This window comes from Octopus bimaculoides, chromosome 9 (assembly GCF_001194135.2).
Source record: "Octopus bimaculoides isolate UCB-OBI-ISO-001 chromosome 9, ASM119413v2, whole genome shotgun sequence".
In the NCBI taxonomy this organism is placed as follows: Eukaryota; Metazoa; Mollusca; class Cephalopoda; order Octopoda; family Octopodidae; genus Octopus; species Octopus bimaculoides.
In genome coordinates this window covers 38,757,139-38,764,526 of record NC_068989.1, presented here as the reverse complement: position 1 = coordinate 38,764,526, position 7,388 = coordinate 38,757,139, and the positions used below count along the sequence as shown (strand labels likewise).

General features: G+C 33.8%; 1 protein-coding gene and 1 pseudogene across 1 annotated transcript in view; one reads left to right on the top strand and one right to left on the bottom strand.

Annotated features, from left to right (window-relative positions):
* Nucleotides 1–7,388, bottom strand: part of LOC106869101 (endoplasmic reticulum aminopeptidase 1) — a 1,169,084-nt gene that overhangs the window by 635,292 nt on the left and 526,404 nt on the right. The gene's annotated exons all lie outside the window — the stretch shown is intronic.
* LOC128248775 (5S ribosomal RNA) lies at nt 697–815 on the top strand (annotated as a pseudogene).

The following is a 7,388-nucleotide window of genomic DNA, read 5'->3' as shown; positions in this document are numbered from 1 at the left end:
TCAAGAAGAGGGAAAATGAAAATAATGTTTTTTACAAAAAAAAATATATATATAAGAAATATATAAAAGAATAAATATACCAATACATTACATTGTCTTTGAGCTTTTAAAATTCAATGGTAATCCATGTAGATAATTGTTAGAAAGATTAGGATGCATGTAATTAAGATTAGTGTTATGTTTAAAAAAGGCTGAAAGTTTATGTGTTAAACAGGAAGTGTGGTGTCAAAACAGGAAGTGTGGGTAAGGGAAGACAATTCTGTGGGTTTTATTCTCTTTAGTTGGAGCTCTGGACTCTTTGTCAACAGGAAGTTTATGTCTGTTCTTAAAGAAACAAGAAATAAATTTATATGTATTTTATTGGGTAGGTGAGAGAAGGGAATATGGTCACAGAGGAGATTGTATGTTAAGAAGCTTTTGGAATTTCTATCAATTATATACTCATGTAATGATGCAATGACAGTTTGTGTATAGAGCTTGAAACACGTGTACCGCAGAATCCTTTGTGTTCTGTTTTCATTTTACGTTTTAATATATTCTTTCACCTCGGCCACTATCTGGCATATACAGGTGCTTACACTTATCAAGTATTACCTCTAAAATTTACAATACCCATCTAAGCATACATATACATACATGTGTATATACACATACATGCATACATAGATCAATATATATATATATATATATATATATATATATAGCCATGTCACGCTGAGAGCACCGGTTCTCATCCGATCACCAAAGTTAAGCAACGTCGAGCCTAGTGAGTACTTAGATGGGTGACCGCTTGGGAAACCTAGGTGCTGTAAGCATCCCACACTTTGGCGTTAGGAATGGGCATCCTGCTGTAGAAACTCTGCCAAATCAGATTGGAGCCTGGTGTAGCCATCTGGTTCACCAGTCCTCAGTCAAATCGTCCAACCCATGCTAGCATGGAAGGCGGACGTTAAATTTATATATATATATATATGTATGTATTTAGCTTTAGCAGTAGGTTATCCTGCACATTGGGGAGCAAGCTTTCTTCACCTAGTTCAGTCACATGCTACTCTTGCACATTCATTCTATGTAATGTAGACTGTCTTCACGTCAACTTGAAATATACAGTGTCAAATGATTCTGGATCTGCCTCTTTTAAACCTGACTTCATATCATTGCTATTATGCAAAAGTGTCGTAAGTCCAAAATATTGCTTTTTCAGAAAATTAAAATATGGTTTCACAATTCCAATTTTTTTTTTTTTACATTAGCAATAATTTCAGCCTAACAATAATACTTTGTTGGGTGCATAAAATCATGACTTCATGCATGTATGATATTTTTTTGCAAAACTGTTCTATGTGGGACTTACTACACTTTTGAAAAATGCTAGATCATTGCATTACACTTTGACAATTTTCATCTGAAGCAGCTGGAGATATGATAGTTTGAACAAAGGAACTGGCTATTGCAAGCAAAATCAAATTTTGGAAAAAACACATATGGCCAAATTTGGACATACGACAATTTAACATAATAACAATGATATGATATCTGCTATGTTTTTGAGTGCCATTTATTGGCTAGATGAAGAATGTGGCTTGTCAGACAGAATCAGTGCTCTGCTACAATTTCTTGTGGTGGTCTTGTCAATTGCTCTTCTCAGAATCTCTTCATTTGTGACATGATCCCACTAGTTCATCATCAGGATCTTTCTAAGAAAAAAGGGTGTACAACAGTTACCTGCTTATGAAGGAGTATAATGACTTTGTTTGTATCTTGTACTGTTTTTTTTCAAGTACTGTCTTTGCTTAATTTTTTTTGTACACATACATATCTACAAACACTTGTAAATTTACACATACATATGCATACATATGCACATACAAAAACACACACACAAAGATAGGGTGTCCCAAAAGTCACTGAGGTGTCCCAATCTTTAATAATTCTTTTATTTTGTGACTTTTTCTTTTATTTTCAGGGATTTTATGGACTAGATCCTGGACATTAATTATCAAAACACATGGCACTGCACAGCATACCCAAGTGGTGAAATGTTTCTATCAAAATCAGGGGTCTATTATTCAAACCTAGAGAGAACCAAAGAGAATTGCACACCATAAAGTGTACAGTATGGTGTGCAATTATGGCGGATGAGATAATCTGGCTTTATTTCTTTGAGGACAATGATGGGAATGTTGTCGCTGTGACTGCTGAGCGGTACAGGGCTATGATTTAGAGCTTTTTGTGCCCGACCATTCAAAATAGGCCCGATATGTGGTTCCAGCAAGATGGGGCAACTGCTCATACTGCTAGAGAGGCAATACAATTGCTGAGACAATGTTTAAGAGAAAGAATCATCTCTTGCTACTGGCCATTGGGTTCCCCAGACTTGACCAGCCTGACTTCTTCTTGTGGGGGTACCTCAAGGAGAAGGATTATGTTAACAAACCAGAAATCCTGGAACAACTAAAGGAGAATATCACTAGAGAAATCAGGGAACTAGACCCTGAAACCTTTACATCTGTCAAGGAAACTATTTTGGAAAGGGCACAGATTTGTGAAGCTGAAAATGGATGCCATTTAAAAGATGTCATTTTTCATATATAATGCAGAGGTATAACGAAAACAACTAAAGCAAATTAATTTCCATTATCTCTTCTATATTGAATTAAGAGTTTATACACCTATTTGTAAAAATAAGGGAGTTATTAAAAATTAAAAACCCTCAGTCACTTTTGGGCCACCTTGTATATGTAGGTCTATGCACATATACATATGTATATATACATATATGCATAGGTGGTGCTCCAGCTGACCACAGCCACATGGCTGAAACGAATACAAGAATAAAATATACAAGGTGCATTCCAGAAGTTCGACACCTTTAAGAGAGGCAGTTCTAGATTATTGTCATTTTACTATGTCATTACTATACATCTAATATGTTGATCTACCAACTTGTGTTATAATAGATTGAAGAACACAGCTATAAGAGCACTTTGAACACACTCAGTTAAACACTGCTTGTCATAGCTGACTAGTTTGTAGAATGAAAAAGGGAACTGGAAAGTTCGTTATTAAACTAGGAAAAAGTACTACAGAAACTAAAGAAATGCTCTAGACTGCTTATAGAAAAACTTTTTCACTGGTACAAGGGGTTCAAGTTTAGTAGAAAGGAGGTCAGAAAGGATGAGGGATGTGGGAGGAATAAAGACATCAAAACATCTTAGGTAGTTGAGAAAATTTGAAGGTTTCTGGAAGAAAACCAGTGAATGTCTCTGAAGACAAAAAACACAGTTTAGAGTTGGTATGGCAACTGTACACAGAATTATCTGTGAAGATTTGAACTTGCACAAAATTTGCACAAATCTTGTTCCCAGGGTGCTCAGTGACAAACACCCTGGTATCCAACTACTTGACAGAGATGGACGTCAAAACTGTCCCTCACTCTCAGTTCAGACCATGCTACCTCTAACGTTTAGTTGTTCTCCACACTGAAGATGAACCTCAGGAACAATTGTTTTGAAGATGATTAAGGAGGCTTTTGGAGGACTTCCATAGAGCCTTCACAAAGTAGCTGGTGTGCTATAAGAAACGTATTCAAGTCAGAGGATCCTACTTTTAAAGAGATTAGAGTTTTGCACTTCTTTGATATTAGTAAATGACTCCCTGAAAAAGTCTCAAAATTTCTGGAATGCCCCTTGTATATGTGCATACATATATATGCACATATGCATACACACACACACACACACACACACACACACACACACACACATATGCATATATGTATATACATGTATGTACACACAAGCATATATGTAAGTAAGAATCTCAATTAAGAAGTGAGGCAATGATTAACTAAAATCAATAAAGAGCAGTTGAGTAGAAAAATGTTTGGAAACATCTCATTGATATGTGTCATAATATCTAGACAGCTCCAATGCAACTGTTGTGATTAGCATTATGATGGTCATCCAGCCAGAGGGAATAACATGACTTATCAAATATGAATTCTTCACATAGTTATACAACCTGAGATGTATGTAAAAAGAGAAATGAGGTGATTTGTTGCACATAGATTTCTTAGTAGAAATAATGACATGAATTAAATGATCTCAGATAAGAAAATATAAATTTAGCTTATTAAATTCTGTCTTATATATTATGGTCAAGAAGCAGCTGAAAGTATGGTCCTTCCTAATTTGTGACACTATATGTTACATAGGATTGGAACAACAAGCTATTCTAAGTATTGCAAAGTTCCTGCTAAACAACAGGAATATTGTAAAATTCAAGAGAGTTTTGTTGGCTTATAGTATTGAGTCCAACTCCATTGTTATATATTGGAGTGGTCCCAAGAGATATTGCCTGATGACAAAGACTTTAGTCAACCACTTCATATTCAAAAACTCAAGTACTTATGTTTGTTGCATGCTAGTTTCTTAAACTCTTTTGGACCAACCCACCTCTGATCATTTATGGTTCTATTTTTACAAAATTACTTGTTTTAAATGGCTAATATTTAAATTAAAACTATCTAACATAATCTTATATATATATATATATATATATATATATATATATACCCTTCATTTTGATAAATTACATTGCATACAACACTTCAATAATGAAAATCTTAATCCTCCAAATTGTTAATTATTTTAAAAATTAATTGTAACACGTGAACAGAGTAATCTATTGCAAATACAATTGCAGAAGGTTTAAGCTAATATGAGAATTGTCAAACTCTATAATGACAATGATTATATATATTCGTTTAACTTTATATATAATTGTATATATAAGTAAAAAGAAAGGACTCAATACCTAGTAGCATAATTTATTCAAAACTCTGGCTTCATTCCATTATCATTTGATATTTCCCATTTCAGCGTATATGCAACTAATCATCACTTGCAAAGTGAGTATGACTTGGTAGCATGTACCTTGCTTTCACTTGTTCTTTTTAGATGTCTTTTTAGTTAGAAGTAGACATCTTGATCCAATGAATACTCTTGATCCAATGAACACTCAGATTGTTTTAGATAGTGAGAGAACGATTACACCAGCATCTGGCTGGTATTCATTACACTTGAGTAAACCGTAGCAATGTGAAACAAAGTGTCTTGCTCAAAGTCACAATGTGCTGTTTGAGCTTGGGACTGAACCCATAATTTTATGGTCATCAGCTGAACTCCCCAACTGCTATGTCACACGTCTTCACATTTCTATCTATAACTTAATACATGTTTGTCTTGTGAACCACACTTAGATTTTATTGCAAATTTAAGCAATTTATATAAATTACTATATATATGATGTCTCACCATAGAATGGTCTTTCTTTTAACATAAGTCATTCAACCACGAAGTGAATGTAATACTTGTCCTTCACTTTGGCTAAGTGATGGTTTTTGTTCGTTTTTTTTCTCTTCTTTTTTTTTTGCCATTTCTTTTGTGAGAATGACAGGTTTGTAAGCGAAAAGCAATTGGGAAATAGGAATATTGTTACAGGTATTATCAATGCAATGGAAGTAAAAGACTTTAGTAAGGAATCAAAAGAAGATCAGAGACTCAGCTGACTGAAAGTAATAAAACTGATTCAAATGATTAATCTTCTTGATACTAGGAGTAGGAAAAGATCGTTCTGCAATCCTATAGTGTCAGGTTCAGTTCCACTGCACAGCACCATGCATGTAGCTTCTGCTACTGCCACAGACTGACCAATGCCTTTTGAGTAGAATTATTGATGGAAAACTGCAATGGAAGCCCATTGTACACGTGTGTGTATGTGTGTATGTATGTAGGTGTGTTAATGCAAGCAGATAAGATAGAAATCTAAATATATATATATATATATATATATATATATATATATATATATATATATATATGAATGTGCTTATGTATATGTATGAGTAGTTGATAAAAAAAATCCCTTATCACAAAAACTGGTAAAGGCAGACAAATGAAGAGCATATGGACATAAATTATTGCCGCTGTCCAGTCTACACTAACATAAAAAAACAGATTCTTTGATACAAAACGTCCAGTTTTAAAAGTATTTATATCGAAATTAAAACCTTTCTTTATAATTTTACAAAAGATCCATTTCTTAATTTAGTTATATTCCCATCATCATCATCTTACTAAAAGTGTTTTATTACTTTATCAAGCATCTCAGTTACTTATGAAAATTGACTAACATTTGCAAACACATAACAGAACTATCATTAGCACAAGTTTTCATTATATATGCTGATTGCATACAAATAAATATATATGTATTTTTCAGCAAACAGAATAATATACCCAATAGAAGTATATGTAGTATATGTTTTACTGACTCTGTGTGTTTCTTGTAGTAGGTCATAAAGTAGATAGATTTAAATGTGAAAAGAGAGACAACAAATAGCCACAAAGATTATCTAAGTTTCAGATTTTATCATGAAGAAATAACTATGAGTATAGCATACTACAGTTGTCTTAAAGTAAAAAACACAAAGAGTGGCAGCCAGTAGCATTGGGAAGAAACAAGAAGTTGATTTTGTTTTAAAAGGCAGTGATTGATATTATTGGCTCCTGAAGGCATTGAATACAAATCATCAGATAACAAGTCTTAGATAAAGTATTTGAATACAAATGTTGAGTGCAGATATTAGCTATGTGGTTTAGAATTTCCATACACAACTACACAATTTGAGGACTGATCTTACTGTGTAGTACCTTTTGCTTTTGTTTGATCAGAAGGAAACTGATCCAGTCCATATTCATACTGACCCCACTCATATTCACTTCCTGCCCCTGTTCACCATTCACAACATTCATCACTTATATGAATCTGGCCTCCTGCACTAAATGTTTATATTCACTTCACTCTCTTTCAACACTTTTACAACCTATCCTACCATTTTCTTTGATTCTTCTGTCTCAGCACTCTCTTCTATACACTTCTTAGACTTGTTAACATTATGATACACTCTGGAACTTTGTCATCACCATATTAACCTCTGTTTGAGCACTGCACCAGCTTCGACTATCAACGCATGTAAAATGAAAGGCAAATATGAATCTTCACCACGCGAAGTGAATATTTTACTGTTCCCCTATCAAACTTTAATACATTGCTTAAATCAACCACCTTGTCTCCTATCCTCAAGGGCCTCTTTAGTCTTGTAGGTTACAAGCCAAACTCATGAGTGATGGTGCCAGGAAAATGCACAAATGCACTCTATAAAGTAAATAGCATTAAGAAGGGCATTAAACACTGAAATCTTGTCAAAATTGATCCTTTGGACCCTGTCAAACATCCAACTTATGCTAACATGGAAAGCAAACATAAAATGATGATGATGATACATATACATATATATATATATATATATATATATATATATA